Source organism: Cyanistes caeruleus, chromosome 6 (genome assembly GCF_971803275.1).
Source record: "Cyanistes caeruleus chromosome 6, bCyaCae1.hap1.1, whole genome shotgun sequence".
Classification (NCBI taxonomy): Eukaryota; Metazoa; Chordata; class Aves; order Passeriformes; family Paridae; genus Cyanistes; species Cyanistes caeruleus.
This window is the reverse complement of record NC_141706.1, coordinates 39,786,551-39,803,237: the sequence shown is the minus strand read 5'-3', so window position 1 is coordinate 39,803,237 and position 16,687 is coordinate 39,786,551. Positions and strand designations below refer to the sequence as shown.

The 16,687-nt window shown below is 38.1% G+C and overlaps 2 long non-coding RNA genes across 6 annotated transcripts in view; one reads left to right on the top strand and one right to left on the bottom strand.

The window, feature by feature from the left end:
* Nucleotides 1-242: 242 nt before the first annotated feature.
* On the bottom strand, nucleotides 243-15,238 carry LOC111930345 (uncharacterized). The gene is made up of 3 exons (XR_002865136.2): nucleotides 15,053-15,238; nucleotides 13,612-13,701; nucleotides 243-3,531 (listed from the first exon to the last, which is right to left on the bottom strand). It is a non-coding gene; the product is annotated as an uncharacterized LOC111930345 (long non-coding RNA).
* Nucleotides 15,220-16,687, top strand: part of LOC111930343 (uncharacterized) — a 60,986-nt gene continuing 59,518 nt past the window's right edge. For 3 of the 5 annotated variants that reach the window (XR_015288798.1, XR_015288795.1, XR_015288797.1), the window contains exon 1: nucleotides 15,231-15,309. This is a non-coding gene — a long non-coding RNA (uncharacterized LOC111930343). Of the gene's footprint in view, nucleotides 15,310-16,687 lie in introns of all 5 variants that reach the window. The other 2 variants (XR_015288796.1, XR_015288794.1) reach the window with 2 other exon arrangements.

Genomic DNA, 16,687 nt, shown 5'->3' with positions numbered 1-16,687 from the left:
AGGGAATATGTCAAAAGATTTTAAATCCTACAATAAATAAATAAAAAAAATCTTTTAAAACATGCATTTTCTAATAATATTTAATAAAAATAATAGGTGTTTTCTAATAATATTTAATAAAGATAATAGGTGTTTTAATGCATTTTTTAAAATTGAGATGTTTTAGTTATCTAATAATAGGTATTCGTAATGTATATGTGAGAAAAGAAGAAAATTCCTCTGGCAAGAATAAGAAGCAATACTTTAGAAATATGTGTTCAGCTTTTATTTTCATGCCACCTAGCTGACTGACATTTACAGTTATATTTACAGCTATATTAAGGTTTTACTACAAATACGTGAAAGATGACATTTGGTATTGAATATTTTTGCACGATAAGCACAGAATAGGATATCCTGTATCCTATATAGGATATTGGATAGTTTTGTCTCTATTACAAACTGGAGTAGGTGGAGCTAAGATAAATGCTGCTAAATATGCATCCAGGTTTAACACAAATTACTGAAATGATGGTGGTCTTCATTGGATTTTCTCTCAGCTTGAGGATAGATCTTGAAAACTTAGCAGTGATCATGTTTCCAGATTTGTCAGAGACATTTATTGTCCACACACCAGAAATAAATGTATGACTGAATTCAAAGCTGTTTCTTTGAAGACAAAGAAATGAAGCTCTGAAAAAATTCAAATTACTCAGACTATCCCAAGTGGAGACTACCAAGAGTTTTTTAAACTGGATAGCACTCAGTATCCCATGACTCAAAGCTAGCTCTCATTTCTACTTTGATTCTGGGCTTCATATTTTCAGAATCTTTTGCTAAACAATCATATTCGTAAGGTTTCCCTGTTTCATCCTCCCCAACAGTTTTCAAATGAACAGGCTGATTTATATTTCTAAGCATTCAGGGACTGATTCCCTTCATATAGCTTAAATGGTTTTCAGCCCTGTTTAGAAATTTCCCAGCCTCTGGGAATAAAGTAGGAATTTTAAGAGAATAGTTTTTCAGCTTCCTGGTACATAAGAATGCAAGATATTTCTCATTTTAAGCAGATCTATTTGCTGGATGGTTTATTCTTTCTATTTTGCAAGCTACTTGATATCAAATGAACAATATTCACTTGAGTGACTGCATCTGCCAAATTACTTTATCAGTGTGGAGAATTTATCCTCTAGAAAGGATTGTATGGAAGGGAAGATTGCAATTTCAATGACTCTTCTTGCTGAAAAACATATCTTGAAATAAGTTTCCAAGCATATTTTCAAATTAGTGTTCCAGTAGTGTACAAGGTTGCTGAGGATGTCTTGTGGCTGTGCTGTCTACACTCTGTTTTTGAAAAAGAGATTAGGGACCCAAACACCTAAGACACTGCAAAAGAAATTTAAACTTTGCTTTTCCTTCCCCCTCCTCATTGCCCTTCTCTCTGATGAGTCTGGGCACAATATTCTTTTGCTAAGGGAACACTTGAACTGAGGAGTACAAAATAATGAATAGCTTGCACATCAGCATTATTATATTTGTCAGGATTCCACATGCAGTGAATCCTGGGAAATATACTGTTAAAGCAAATTAGTGATATTTCATAAGCTATATTTTTGTATTTTTCCCCCCAGCATGTCATTGTTCTACACTTCCATAGTATTGGTTCTTTTAAAGGTTTTCTAATGTAGGGCACTGCCAATTTGTTTGTTTTGCACTTATCCCTTTTGAATAACAATATTGGCATGAGCCAGATGTTTTGACTTGTAATATCCCAGTCACTGGCCTCAATAGAAGAGACTTTCTGGTATGATGAGGAACGTTGATGTACTTGGATTGTTTATTCTATGGCTAAGAAGTTTACAGTGGTTTTTAAGGTAACGAATTATGACAGTGTGCAAATTTTGCTCTCCATACCTGCGGCATAAACACGTTTGTGGACAGTCCCAGCTTTTATATACTATAAAACCAGACATATTAATAATGTCACTACTACACCACAGAGGTGTTCTCAAAATGTAAAACAGAATATTGAATAGATAAGATGGTGATAATTACATAGCTTGGTGTCTTAAGAGGCTTTAAAATACAGTAAGACCTAAATTAATTTGTCATATTGAATCCTAGGCACAATGAAAATTTATTTCATGTCCAGGTAAGTTAAAATACTCTATCTGAATATTCATCACAAATCGACTTTAACTCTCCTGAAATTGCACAGGAGGAAAAACTCAATTCCAGATTCCTTTGGGTGGTGAAACACCAGTTTTTGGAAGTTCATCTGCTGCAAAAGAGAGGTGACCTTGAATCATCAGAGCCAGCACTTGCTGCTGAGGCAATCGTTGCCATTATCACACTTTGGCTGCAGCTTGGAGCAGCACTGTAATATTGTCACTCCTGGCAGAATTCCCTATATGCATTAGTTTGAAATGGTATTTAAAAAGCCTATATAGTCAATAAAGATGTAAAGTCTGGAAAAATTGTAGGAAAACATGGTTAATTTGCTTAGTTCCTTGGGCTCATTAAATTGGCTCAATGACTGGATTTAAAATAACTGAGCTGATACATCAGCCCCAAATAATTTTTATGCCAGAAACAGCAGCAGTGTACTCTGTAATGCCAAAGCTAGATTTCCCTGTGACATACTGCCCTCTTGTGCATCAGCAGCTTTCTTATAGAAACAAGCTAAGAGCAAGACACCCATTTAATAAGCAGAAGTTCTCCAACTCTCTCTTGATCTACTTTGACATTTTTAATTTTTATCCAGAATGAATGCAGGTTCTTAGGTCGTGATGGAGAGGCAACACAGACTGGGCTTTTCCAGCCTGGAGAAGGGATGACCAAGAGGAGATCCTACTGCCATGAGGGGAAGAGGGGAACAGACTGGACAGAGTTGGGGGTGGAAAATCTGGAGAACCTGCCTGGTCCACCCTCAGGACCAGACAGAATTGCACAGTCTTCTGTGACCTGGGAAGCCAGTGAGTTGTCTGGAATCAAGCCTGGACAGTTTTAAAATTGCTTTCCCATCTTCAGTTCTATGCTGTTTAAAATGTTAAAAACTCTAATTTATATGCTATGAAAATTTTCGCATTTAAAATCCCTTCTGCTTATCTGTGGAGAAAGCACTACAAGGAAGCTTTTGTAACCTTAGACCTTCAGCAGAGTGGTTGCACTTTTATACCTGAGATTCTGTTTCTGTGTCAGTGATACTTGTTTTGTACAAAATGGAAGTCTTCCACCAAGATGATCCTTTTCAGTTTTCCTGACAGTAAAGTCACTTTTCTACTTGAAGGTTGATGTTAAATCAGGACTCCCCAGACAAGAGGAAAAAAAACCAAACAAAAAACAAAAAACTGCTGTAACTTCCCGATACAATTGTTGTCCATTAAGCTCTGGGTGAAGGAATGTCCTCTTTCACGCTTGTTGAATGGGATTCTCAGGAATGCCAAGCACCACAGATGAAATGAACTATACTTTCACCTTGTAAGAGGTTAGATGAGAGTTGTAGCTGCAGTTAGCTATGTTTGACAAGGACTTGTTGCTCTGAGGCAAGCCCTATGGCAAAAGAAATAAGAGGACATGAAAATCGCTGTATCTTAATTTAGTCTGTCAAGTTTGGCATTTAGCACTTAAACAGCCACATTGGATACCAACATCTTTTATTTGATATAGTCCCTCTGTAACAATAACATCTGGAAAAGATATTGAGGCTTTAGTGCCTTTGAGAAATGTTTTACTGTCTGTGGATTGAAATTAGAAAACTATCTGCTAATTTAAAAATAAATCATATCTCCCTTACTTGTGGCAATGTTTGGCCCCTATACCTTTATGAGGAAGGAAGAAATGGCACTACAGCTATTCTACCATCAGTCATGTGCCACACCTCTATTAAAGTGCTAGGAGCTTTCAGAAACACAACAGTTTAGACTTCTAAATAATAACAATAATAGTATGAATATGGATATGAATAGTAGTAGCAATAGCAGTAGCAGTAGGAAGAAGGAGGAGATGATTTGGAGAGGAAAAAAAATATTTTTCCTGTATAGAATAATTGTTCAAAATATGCAGGGAAAAACTGTCCTACACATTAGATACTGCATAATATATAGTTTGCAAGCTATTTTAGCTGAAAAGACCTGCATACATTTCATGTGTCTGCCAAGTGCCAAAACACATATAATAAAAGGTGTAAAAGTGGGGATCACATCAGATTGCCTGTGAGGTCACTGGCTCTGAACAGGAACCAGAAATTATGTGAAACCAGTGAGTGGATTGTCTAGCTCAGGTTGAAGTGTAGTACAGTGTCTGGAACCTAAAGTCTTGAACTCCATCTCCATGGTTTTAACTGGGAAGGGACTGGATTCTGCCTCTGGAGAGCAGCAAAAAGGCTCTGAGTCCTCTGGAAGATAATTCAGAACAGAAATATTGCTTACTACTGTCTAAAGGAATCCTAGAGATAATTGCTTTCTAATGTAAAGTTCTTTCTTAGGTGTCTAAAATTTTACAAAGCAAACTTTACTAGCATCTTAGCAAAATGGGCTCTGACAATTCAGCAACACCCCCAGCTCCTGGTTTGTTCCAATGTAGTATCATTGACATCACCAATAGCATTCACCAAGAGGGTTTGGTGGTAAGTTATGTCCATTAATATAATGCTCAACACTAGTTCTAAATCAGTTGGTGTTATTTTCAGAAGCCACTTTAGACATAAGTTTTGGTACCAGAAATAAACTCCAACATCTCCAGTATATTGTTCTTCTGTGTGTTTAGCAGATTGTCACAAGAAGTCCTATTCAATTTTACTCCATTTCAAGCTGTGATTAGAGGAGAGCCAGGGAGAAATAAAATAAAGATTGCAAGCCCAGGAGTAAGGAAATAAATCGCTGAAGCTTGTGTTAGATTCTGATGTGTAAGTTGATATATATCCAATACAACTGGAAAACAATGGGATGAAATATTAAGCAAAACCAAAATAATAAAAGAGCCTCTAGTATCTTAATTTAAAACAAAAAGAGAACCAGCTTAAACTTGCCTATTTACTTGAATCAAAGCAGCTCAGTTATGTTAAAATAAAATAATGACAGCAAAGCTGCCCTTATTGGAGCTATATTTAGTAATTTGTTTTATGCAAACAATGTCCTTACTTTATGCATCGTATTTTTCCCAGCTCTGAAAAAAAGCTGCATCAGTGTTTAGCCTTATCTTGTGTGTGTAGTTATACTGACTGCTCTTAAGCATCAGAACCATTGCACACAGCAAATTTTGGCTCAGTCCTGAAACTTGTCTCAGCACAATTTGGCATCATCTTCTACTGTCACTTATCTACCAGTACACTTGTTCTGTGAAGATATTATCTGGCCTGTGGAGTGAAATCTGTCCAATAACTCTGAAGTAATTGCTAAAATCACATTTTCTTCCAGCAGAACACATAACGTTTCCAATTACAGAGCTTATTTACTGTCTTCTTTTGTAGCTGCTTGTAATGGCTATTAGTAGTCTTGTGGTAGGTACACATTTCAGTTATGCTAGGTTTCAAAAAAGTGGTGTCTATCAAAATCTACTCTAGCTGCCAAATTACAGTGGGTGTTTACATATCATGAAACTAACTTAATGACCTGTTGCCTGGGTCCAGATGTACAAAAAGAAGCAGCAGTCAAGCTCAGAGTGCTAATATGAATGAAGAAATCCTGGGGAAAAGAGGTCTACAAACTACTTATACAGTGTTTCTGTGTACTATTATGGGTAAAAGATCTCAATATACACTATGAAATTTGGTGATACATGAGACACCTTTGTATTTACTCTCATGCAGTGTTAGTAAATTTAAATAAACACATTTAAAAAAAACAGAATATTTCTTATTTGTAAATTAAAGTGATGTATACAGACAGAGCTTTGCAATATGAGTATAAAATAAATGTCCCCTGAAAGTTTGTAAGTGCAATTTGAGCAATTTACCTTCTTATGACAAAAGATGATGATGACAATAAGTTTTTTGAAGGACTGGCCACCCTGGGGAGATGGTTTGCTTCACAGCTCACCTCTGCTGCTGCAGGTGTGCCCCACAGTGCCTGACAGCCTGAACCAACCAAGGGATGACTCTGGCACATCTAATAAATATATTTCCTTCAAGAATCAGGAAAACCAAGCCTATGAAATGCTTTAAATTAGTCCTTTGCTTTGAAATAGTGAACAGCTTAGTTCCATCAGTGCTTTTAGTGGAATAGAGGAATTAACACAGACTCTTTCCAAAACCCCATGTGTTTTCTTCCCGTTAAAAGCCAGTTTATATGTGATATTTGCATATCGTGTAGCATATGCTTCTCATTCCAGCTGTGTAGATTAATAGGTTGAGGTTTTATTTTCTGACATGGCCTCTGTAAGAGCACAGATGTAGATCTGAGATGATGTAAAACAGGTAATAAATTTTTGTGTACCTCAAGCTGAAATGGATATTTTACAATAAGGAAGGTGACTCTTCCAAGAAGAGACCTATGGTTTGAGAGCTCTATAGTTCAATGAAAAGCATTGCACAGTTTTGTAGGCAACCTGAAGAATATACTGTCTGTTAAATATTCCAAGCATACTGGTCAGAAACTGTATTTTCTTTGATGTTTTTCCCTCCCAAGCACTGCCTAGTGTCAGTTGATGTCAAAATCATCTAGGTTTTACTGGCACAGCTACATTACTGTGATAGCAGTAGCTAACAGCGGTGGTGCATGCACTTCCAGAATGGGCTGAGGTTCTTCTTTGCCCATGTAGCTCTGTCATGTGTTTTGGGACCATCTGTTGCTGGCAGGATCTCTCTGGCAAAATTGTTTGCTAGGCCCAAAAGAAGCAAAACCCACTTTTGGCTTTTCTGATGTTGCTAAAGTTGGCTATTATAAATCTTACAAACACAGAGAGCAGAGCTTTTATTGAAGCACAGCTCTATTTTCCTCCTTCACATGAGCATATTGTTGAGAGAGCATCACTTGTCAGTGTTTGCCAGTGGGAACATTGATAATGGATGCAGAGGTTTCATGCAGAAAGAGACTGTCTTTGCAGCTTTGTCAGAGAGGACTAGCAACATTCAAGGTGGAGAGCAAGAAGCAATACAGTCAGTACATGCTGCTGCACAAACTGTATCTTAGAGCAAGTATCTCTGGAGCAAATTAAAATAAAAAATATTACTATTGAAAGATTTCTTGCCCTGAAGGAGACTTATTTGCCATACAGAAATGGACAATTGAACCATACCCATGTGCAGTGGTGAAGATTGCTACCACAACTGTTGGCAGTTTCATTTCTGTAATGACCAGATGCCCTAACCAAACATCACACAGAGACATAATTCTTGCAGCAATTATGTCACCTAAAATTCCAGAGTGGCCAATGGTTTCATAAAGACAGGCAAAAAGTACTGACTTTTAAAAAAGCTGTTGATTTTTCCAACAGCCATTTCTTCATGGCACTGCATAAAATGCTAATTGCCATGACATTTGTTGAAAGCTTCAATCCTCATAATGGAACAGGAACAACCACTGAACTAAGTGCGTGTTCCACTGCAGACCTGTTAACAGTGGTTTTAAGATAATGAAATTATAACAAGAAGAATGTGTCTTTTTCCAGTAAGAATTAACTACACACAGTTTTATCTGTTTATTAAAGCACTTGAGTAGCCCCTTCACATATCATCTAGACCCAGACCCAATAGTTATTTATATTTTATTCAGATAATTTTTCTTTAGCATGTAGATGGAATATCTCAGAGTTCAGTGAAGAGAGAGTTAAGGACTATCTCTAACTATTAAGAAAACCCCAGAATACCTTTGTAGTTCCCAAAAGGTGTTCATCTGCTTGTCCATCTGTGAATTGCTTGTTTTTTGGTTTAGAGCAGATTCAGAAGCTCACAGTTAAGCCAAGGAGGTCACTTGCTCCACCTGCTTCCTTTACTTTTAAGGGGGATAAACTGGGCTTGTGTTTCCAGGAGAGGGCTCTTGAAAAATTCCCAGAACTTTACAGTGGCGTTCTCTCAGCAACACCTCAGCTCTGGGAGGTCAGAACCTCTCTTGACTCCCTGTCAGGATGGCAGTGGGAGCCTTAGTGCTCCTTAACAGAGAAACACCAACTATGAGCACCTTATTCTTGTAGTATCCTCTGTGTCACTAGTATACTCTCTATAAAAAAAAAAACCCAAACTTTTTAGTTTAATCGTCATTCAAAATAATACAGTTTTTCATACTTGTAACTCAAAAACATAATTAATAATGAGACAGATCCCCAGTGAAATTTTTCAGCCTGGCATACTAATGTTATGGAGCATATCTGCCAAGGCAGGGGGCAGCTGTAGGCCCAGACCATGTAGGCAGTTGCCTAAGGCAGCAAAAGAGATGCAAAAATCATGGTTATAGAAGAGCAGCTCCCCCAGGCACCACCTGGTTCTGTTGAGATTATACAGTCTTCTCAGCCTTAATAATGAGAAAATTTATCCCACTCCCTGGCTTTGTTTTCCCTCATCCTCCTGCTGGTAGACAAAGGAGGTCTGGAAAGATCCCAGCATGGAGCCAGAGAAGAGCTGTTCTTCCTTTTATCTCCCTTCTCTCAAGCAGTCATGCCACATTGGGTCAGAAAGTCCAAGCAGGTGTTTGCAATTTTAACCTCATTAATTTTGAAATACTGCTGTGAAACCTTGAGTCTGCCTGTGACAAAATCATTCTATTATTATATAATTTCTGTATAATTTTACTGGTTTGGGCTAAGATAGAGCTATTTTTCTTCATATTATAGAATGGTGTTTCTGGTCTGGGATGAAGACAATGTTGGTGACTCAGGAATGCTTTAGCCATTGTTGGGTAGTGCTTGCACAGCACCAAGATTTTTCCAGTTTCTCACACCTCCTGATCATCTAGTGGGCCGGGGGGCTACTCGAACCTGAGAGGGGACACAGTCAGGACAGCTGACCCCAAGTGACCAAAGGGATATTCAATATTGTACAACATCATGCTCAACAATAAAACCTGGGTGAAAGAAAAGGGAAGGGGAAGTATTCCGAGATAATGGTGTTTTCCCAAGTAACCATCGTGTGTGATGCAGCTCTGCTTTCCTGGGGATGGCTGAACACCTGCCTGCCCAGGGGAAGTGGTGAGTCAGTTCTCACTTTTCATGCATACCCAGCTTTTGCTTTACCTAATAAATTGTCTTTGTCTCAATGCACAATTTTTCTCACTTTTACCATCCCAATTCTCTTGGAAAGAGGAAGTGGCTGAGTAGGGCCAAGCTGCTGACTGGGGTTATCCCACAATGACCACACAGAATTTAGGACTGTAACTCCTGAACAGCCGTGGATTTGGTCATTCTGGGCATTCATTTGGTTATCATTTGTGATCCTTGTACCTTCACATTTTTACTTATATAAACAAGGCTTCAAATCAGCCTGGCAGATTTTATCCTGACTTGTCTCAGGTTTCAGCAACTGCATGCAAGTGCAAAGGGAATTTACACTGGCTGCTTCCTGCTAGCCTTTCTCTTTTTCTCCCAATCTTTGTAAGATCATTGTGAGTTGCACTGGGCAGCAGAACAGACAAAAAGAAACCAAGCACTGCAGGGGTTTGGCATCCCAAACTCTTATGAGCCTTATGCACCCAGCCTCACAATCTAACAACTGAGAAAATCGTGCTCCTGTAAATTCATTGGCTGCAAACTTCACATGAGGTTTTCACAGCTGATTTCTAAAAGCTTGAGCAAGTTGATGTAGGGAACCATAATGAATTGTTATTAGGATTTGCAAATACAATCTCAAGTAATTTAGAAAACAATTTCTAGTATTGGGTTCCTTGGAATTTTCTCCAGAGGAGTAAGAAAAATTTTAATAAGACTGAATATATGCAAGAATTATATCAGTATTCCATATGGAAAGTTCAAATGCTTAACTGTCATTACTCTGGGGTCTGATTTTCACATCTGTTGTTTCACATGGGGATATTCTTTATTCATATCCTTCTGAAATTAAGTATTCATAAAGGCTTCTGAGGTCTGTACTTTATACATTTTTCCACCTCTGGATTTGTTTCAACCTTCTTTTAAATTGCCTCTTTAGCAAAGCCGTGAATATTTGTTACTGGCAGAAAGAAATCTCATTTTTCAACCCATCTACATGGCCATCTGTGGTGTTTGCAGATTACTAGAATTTTTTCTTACCTATCCAGAGAATTTTTAGATGTTTTTGAATCAGAGAATTCCCACTTGTCAGCTCTCATTACCATGTCCTTTCCAAAGTTGAATCTGATGTAGCAACAAAGCCAACAGCAGCTGGTTTAGTTTCAAGAGGCAGTAAGTAAGGGGAGAATGCACATATCTGGGTTTGACTCACTATGAGGTAGCTAATTTTTTAGAAAAGTTTTAGTCAAATTATTTTTCATTTCATTTGTCATTGTTATTTAATGATGGAAAAATTATCTTAATAAGAGATCAAATTTAGAAATATTTAGAAATCAATAAGGAAGGAGTGCTGTTTCATACTATAGGAATTCTAGAGAAAAATAGTTGAACAGTAATCACATTTGAAGGCAATTGCAGACTAGGACAGACTGCAAATATGAGAAAAGGCAGAGAGGTTTCTTTGGTTTTTTGGGGGGTTTTTTGTTTGTTTGTTTGTTTTTAATTTTTATTTTTCTTCCCCAGAAAATAAAGATTGTAAATAGTTGCTATTTAAAGCATGACTGCTGAATCCACACACTGTACCTTGCTCAGATAAGGAGATTTAGGATAAACCAGCTCCACAGCATAGGACAAAGTAAAAATGTCTCCAAACTAGCTACCTCCAGGCCAGATAAAAGCAGTGGAGCAGAGTAAATGTAGCACATCACATGAACTGATTGGTTTTTCTGAAAGATTAGCCATTTTTAACCTGAAGGTAAGTTGCTCCATAGTACAGGTCAAGTGAGATTGGGATTGTCTGCACCAGGCCATGTACATATGCAGCAGAAATATTGAAGAAAAATTCCTTAACTCTTCACAGCTTTAAGTAATCTAATTTTTTGTTATGAGGGTAATTTTAATCTTAGCCTATCACTTTGTCAGTCAGCATGAACTGCCCTTCTAAAGACAGGAATTTACAAGCTTTCTTTTTATACAGGTTGCTTTCACCATTCTAGTTGGGTTTCTAGGAGTTACATAATTACTCTACAGATTTTTAATAACCCTGCTCAGAAACTTTCCATTGATATGAAGGATTTTGGGGACTTGCTACTTGTTTAGGATTATAGATAACCTCATTATTTTATGCACCTTCTCATACATTCCACAAATGAACCAGAAAAAAAGATAATGAGGAATAATATATTTGCTTTCTAAAGACTTTTTGTGGGCTTGCCAACCTAATGCATCTTGCAGTAGAAAGTAATTTTCATTCATGAAGACAGTAAAAAATGAAAATTTTGCAGTGACAATGAGATCTATTGCAAATCTCCCTTGTATAGTTTGAACATTTTCTTCAAACTTCCCCTACTACTACTACTACTATGTACAAATACATTCATGCTTTTGTGCATCTTGTTCTGCATAATACAGAAAGACAATTCTATCAGTCCTAAACAGGAGCAGTGACTTGTAGGAAAGCAGTAACTTAGTTTGTGTTATATGTATATATGTGCATATGAGGGTGGTAAAACAGAATTACCTGATCTTCACTTCCTACCCGAGAAGAGAGATGAGACTGAGGTTAGGCTGACATAGGAAATGCAGCAATATAACTTCATGATTATAAAAGTATGCCAGCTACTCAGTGACTGAGGACAGATCTACAGACCTACAAATCAGCTCAGTTTATGGAAGATCTGAAAAGCATTTTAGGGAAAAATCCCTTGCATTCTAGTTTTCAAAGATGAGAGATCTGAGGAGAGGGAGAAACCCATGGCTCAGAAACCATTAACACATAAGATGTGATAGCTAATACATTGCATTATATACATTAGAATCAGCCAGTGTACACTGCAGCAGAAATCCAAGAACTGAGCATCAAATGAGAGTCCAATTAGTAGACTTCTCCTTTGGCTTTACCATTTGTTTGGACTTGGAATTTCACATCAAAGAAGAATCTTGCATCCTCATTGCATTCCCATTTATTCAGATATTGCATTCCCATTTATTCAGATATCTGAGATCAGAGTATCAGAATATGATAAATTATTATAAGTATTATGTTAGACATTTCTAACACGTGATTCTGAATTTTCATCAGTGATAAAACTTTTGTGCGAGCTTTGACTAAAAGTTCAAGGTTTTGTTTATCAGGATTTCTATACCTAAGTAATTCATTAGATGTCCATAAAAAACATTATTGTTATGAAACAGGTCACAATTTAAGTAAATTTTTGAGGCCACTAGATGGTGCCACATATATTGTTAAATGCCTCAGAAAACAAAATTCTGGGGAAAACTAAAAGAACAAACAAAGAAATAACAAGATATAATACTGCTTCGTGAAACAGCAAGGCTGTTTTTAGATATTATTTCTCAGGGTCTCCATCGTGTCATTTCCCTCTACTACCTCAAATGGTTCTGCTCTTTCTTCTGTGTATTGGGTAGGACTGTACACTTCAGAGGGACCACCACAACAGTGCCAACTCATTTTAGTGTGTATAAACAATAGTCTTCTGTTTCCTCACTGTAAATTTCTCAGCCATAATTTCAGTAATTACAGATATTTTGAGAAACTAACAAGTTTTTGATATATATTGTTACTGTATGTCTTACATACAGCAGTGTTTTCCTGATCAGGCCAGCCAACGCTGGCTCCTGCACTGTACTCAACAGCATAAGGCAGCTAGACTCCTGGGCTTCATATCCACTGTCCACTGAGTTTTTTCGAGTGCTTTCAAGAAAATAACCCTGGTGGATTTTTTTTCCTGGCCTCACAGGCAATTGTGAGAAGGTATAGAAAATCTATGGCATTTGATTGACACTGGATGTGCTCACAGCCTCATGCTACAAGGTACCAAGGTGTACTAAATTGGTGTCTATGCTCCTTTCAGACCTGCCAGTGCCAGCTCAGAACACAACTGTGTTTGAGGAAAGGGATTACCCTTGTGCATGGCACTTAACCTAGCCCACAGCTCATTGTTATCTTGTAAAATGGAGTTGGGGGTTGCACACTGTGGCAATACTCAAGGTATATTCAGAGTTAATTCTGCAGTGAATATAAATTTCTGGCTGTTTAGTTCAGTTTTCAAGTTGACCTTTCATTGTTTGGTAGTGTCTCTGAGACCTTCTGACTCATGATACAGTATAGGCTTGCGACTACTTGAGAAGAATCTATATGCTTTAATTTCTGATCTAATCTTAATTTTGAAAGTTTTGTTTATTTTGTTCCATGAAAAATCTTTATTTATATGCTTACTTAGGATTATGACCAGGGAAGTCAGTAAAGCTATAAACAGAGGAAAGCAAAAGTGGTCAGTCAGATAAATTGCTGAATATTGAAAAGGCCAAAGCAATAAAAAGTAGCATTATAATTCATAGGGTATGTGAGGCATTAAAAAGTCATGCAGGTTCAGATTTTCACCAAGATTTATTGCAGACAAAAATCTAATAGAATCTTAATTTTTTTATTATTATAAATATGGTAAAGAAGATAATAAAATAGTACAAACTCACTGTATCCTAAAAGACTTCTCAAAATCAGGTTGTTCACTTGCTGTTCTCCATCAGATTCAGTCAAGGCTGACATTTAATGGAAGGCATTCTCTGTGCCATAGAAAAGTGATGAAGAATGTGATCATCTAGTATCATTATTTCTATCCCCATCCCAATACATATTTACATGCCATAAGAAGTGATTTTTGTCGGATTATTTTGATTGAGGATTACAGGAAGATGCATTTCTTCCCAATATTTCAGCAATCACCAGCTTAAGCAGCTATATTTAATTTGTATATTAATTCAGTTAGTCATATTGAAGTAATGGAATAAAGTTTTATTTCACTTAGTGCTGTACAAATAGGCAGAACAAGGTAGCCCTTAACTGGAAGTCCTTATTGTTTCCATAAGAAAGAATAGAGTTTTGCTGCAGAAAAATAGGTCACAGCCTCAGATGATATTTTCCTAGCAGATATATCTAGGTGCATATTTAGATATTTCGCCTTAGGGATGAGACAAGACAGTAAATAATGAAGTGAGGGGATATTTTCAGGATATAAATGTACTCATAGCCCTCACCTAGATAAAATACAGGGAACCTGCACCTTTGCCAGTGAATCATAGGACTGTAGGCATGTAAGTCACACCAGGAGCTCAGAGTTTCCATTCTCTGGTTTATGGCTGGGCATTTTCATTAAATATAGGTCATTAAATATAAGTTGGAACTTAAAAATACAGACAAGGAAGTTATGTTTGCTGGAGCGGATAAATAGCTGCCAAGTGAAAGCTGTGAAGGATTGCATCAGCAATAATTCAGATACTGTTAATAACAAAAGGCAAAACTGAAATGGTCCTACATACCTAAACTAGAGAGCCAGAGAATAAAAAATACATGAGCAGACATAAAACTACTTAGTATATGCTTAATTCATCAGTTATTCTTCTTCTTTAGCTCCTGCTCTATCACCAATGGCAATAAGGCATTGGCCATACTATTCAAACCTTGAAGGTGGCTATTTGTGCAGATACATTTGTCCAAACATGTCAAAAATTATCCTTGCCAAAGCTATCCTTCAGCTTAACTATCTATTAACATATATTATGTCATTTCTGATGGGGAATGTGAGCTAATTGGACAAATGTCAGTCAATTAGAAAGGACCTTTGGCCTCTGATGCCTGAATGCTCTTGGTTCCTTACAGTGCTTTTTAGTAACTTTTAGGAGTATTAAGAAGGTAATCCTTTATTACATATAAGCTAAATGTTTGCATTTGTTTATAATTCCAAAATTTGAGAAAACACAGAAAGGGAGTGCCAGTTCTTTCACTAATAAACCAGACCCCAGATTTGTTTTCAGCCGCAGAATCTCTTCAACTCCCCTTCGGACAAGCTTAGGAAGATTGCAGCTGCTCCCCTCAGCCTTTTCCTTCAAAGCTCAAGAAATCCAGTTCCTTCCGCACCTTGTCACCTTTGCATCCTCTCTCGTCATCTTGGTGGCCCTCCAGAGGGCCTGCTCTGTGTCTGTGTTCTGAGGTGCCGGCCCTGTCTGGGCTCACCAGGGCGGTGAGCGGCCTGGGCTGTTGGCGGTGATGGCTCCCTGTGCCGGGTTCACAGCCAGGCCTGCAGCCACAAGAGTGCACTGCTGACTCACGGTCAGCAAAACCCAGCAGCGTTACCCACTCACACCCCCTCGCTTGGATCAGAGCTCTAACTTCGGGTAAGCAGATCACTTTCAAGGAGTATGCTTTTATCTTGGCCAGACTTTTCCTTCCTGTAGCTAATGCAGCTGTCAAGTTTTGGCTACCCATTTGTGTGCCAGTGACTATTTAGACTCCATGCACAGAACAGGAGCTGTAAATAAAGCCTGGTAAATAATGTGGACGAGAGAACCCTGGAGCGGGCATATTCAAATTTTGGAAAAGCAAAAATACTATTAGGCATCAAACTTTTAAAAAGACATTTTAGTGTGGTCATGAGATTTCCTGTTGTTTTGGATACTTTTTGCACATACAGACAGAAATTTCACAGAATCCCAGAATTTGGGAGTGACTTCAGCTGCTCCTCATACCTCGACACCCTTCCCTATCTTTGTAGCCCTCCTTTGGATGCTCTCTAACACTTTATATCTTTGCTATACTGTGGCTCTCAGAACTGTCCCCAGCACTGGAGGTGAGGCTGTCCCAGCTCAGAGCAGAGGGGACAATCCCCTCCCTTGCCTGGCTGGTGATGCTGGGCCTGATGCCCCCAGGACAGGGCTGGTCCTCCTGGCTCCCAGGGCACTGCTGGCTCATGTTCAACTTGCCACTGACCAGGAACCCCAGGTCCCTTTCCAGGGCACAGATTTTGTCTGGTTGACTGTCAAGAGCTTCCAGGTCCTCATGGGATGTGGGGCCATTTTTTGGGTGTCTCTGGGCTCAAGAATCCCCTGTGCAGGTCAATCCAGCCCTCAGCCCTGGACTTACCTCAGTCATCATCCCTGCCACTGCCCCCTCACCAACATCTTGATTTTCTGACTAGCCCTAGAGTATACTGTAGCTTAATAAAAACACTGATCTCTTACTTGTAGGCCAAAATCCAAGAGAAGCTTCCAAGGCCAAAGCCTGAGGCAGCTGTCTTGGCTAGATACCAAAGTTCTCCATTTTCTCAGGGCCTTCTCTTCATGGTCTTACAAAGTGTTTTTTTAAAAAATCTGTCCTAAAGAGTGAGAAAAATTGAGCTCAACAGATTTCACTTGAACAGAGATTATTAAAATTATTGAAATGGTTGTTAAAGTCTAAAGCCATGTATCCAGAAAGTCAAAGTCTTCTTTAAATTCCCAGTCTACTGAAATGTTCCAAATACTTGTGTTTATTACAAGTTATTCTCATTGCAAACTGACTGGTAGCTGCAGGATACTGTCCTGTGGGAGGTGACCTCTGAGTGAGAGTTGAATTTTAAGCCTGGATAGGGCCATCAAGGTTCAGCCATGTGTGAAAGTATTGTACAAACAAAACCTCTTACACAAACAAAACATCCAACTCAGTCTCCTGCGTTCAATGCCAGTCATGTCTATGATTTTATTTTTTTTTTCAGAGAATCCAAGCATGTTTCACAAA